At 33.1% G+C, this 746-nt stretch overlaps 1 pseudogene; it reads right to left on the minus strand.

Moving 5' to 3' along the window:
• Nucleotides 1-271: 271 nt before the first annotated feature.
• LOC122118460 lies at nucleotides 272-371 on the minus strand (annotated as a pseudogene).
• Nucleotides 372-746: the final 375 nt, after the last annotated feature.

Consider the following 746-nt stretch of genomic DNA (forward strand, 5'->3'; position numbering starts at 1 on the left):
TGCCTTTTTAAATTTTTTATTGTGAAAATACTGTACAGAGGGGTTACAATTACATGGGCAAGATAATGAGTACATTTCTTATCAAGCATTGTAGCCTCCTCCTGTATTTACCCTTCCCATCCATTCCCATCCTTCCCTTGCTCCCCCACTCAATCCTCCCTCTACCCCTCCACCCGCACAAAGTTGTAAAGTTTATTTTTCGACATAACGACTTGTATTTTTGTAATCAATTTTTTAATAACTGTTTTTCATTTCTTGTATCTCAAGAATGAAAAATATGGAATATTTCACAAATTTTCATATCATCCTTGTGCAAGTGCCATGATAATCTCTATATTGTAGTAATTTGGGTAAACGTCCTGCTGAAGCATGTAGTATCCTGTAAATTTAAGTAGTTATTGATGCAATCTTTATACAGGCATATATCCTTGGTTGACTGTTTGTAACTAGGAAACCTTATTGTTCCTAAAAATGTTATTGATCTTACTTCTCTAAAATTCTGTGTATATTGGGAAAAGCTTATATTGTTTGGTCGATTGCTCACATTTGCAATTTTTTTGTCAATGACTATTTTAAGTCTTTTTCATTTTAAATTTGATCATACTTTGAAGCCTTTATAGCTAGGTCCAAAGGTGATTGTTTTTCAAGTACTTATTTATAAACTGAGTTAGCTTTGTGGAGCTAATGGATTCAAAGTAAGCCTTGCTTAAGAGCTACTTCTAAACTTCTGCAGCTTAAAAATTCCT

The sequence above is a fragment of the Dipodomys spectabilis genome, unplaced genomic scaffold (genome assembly GCF_019054845.1).
Source record: "Dipodomys spectabilis isolate Male_0828 unplaced genomic scaffold, ASM1905484v1 ptg000152l, whole genome shotgun sequence".
NCBI classification, from domain to species: domain Eukaryota; kingdom Metazoa; phylum Chordata; class Mammalia; order Rodentia; family Heteromyidae; genus Dipodomys; species Dipodomys spectabilis.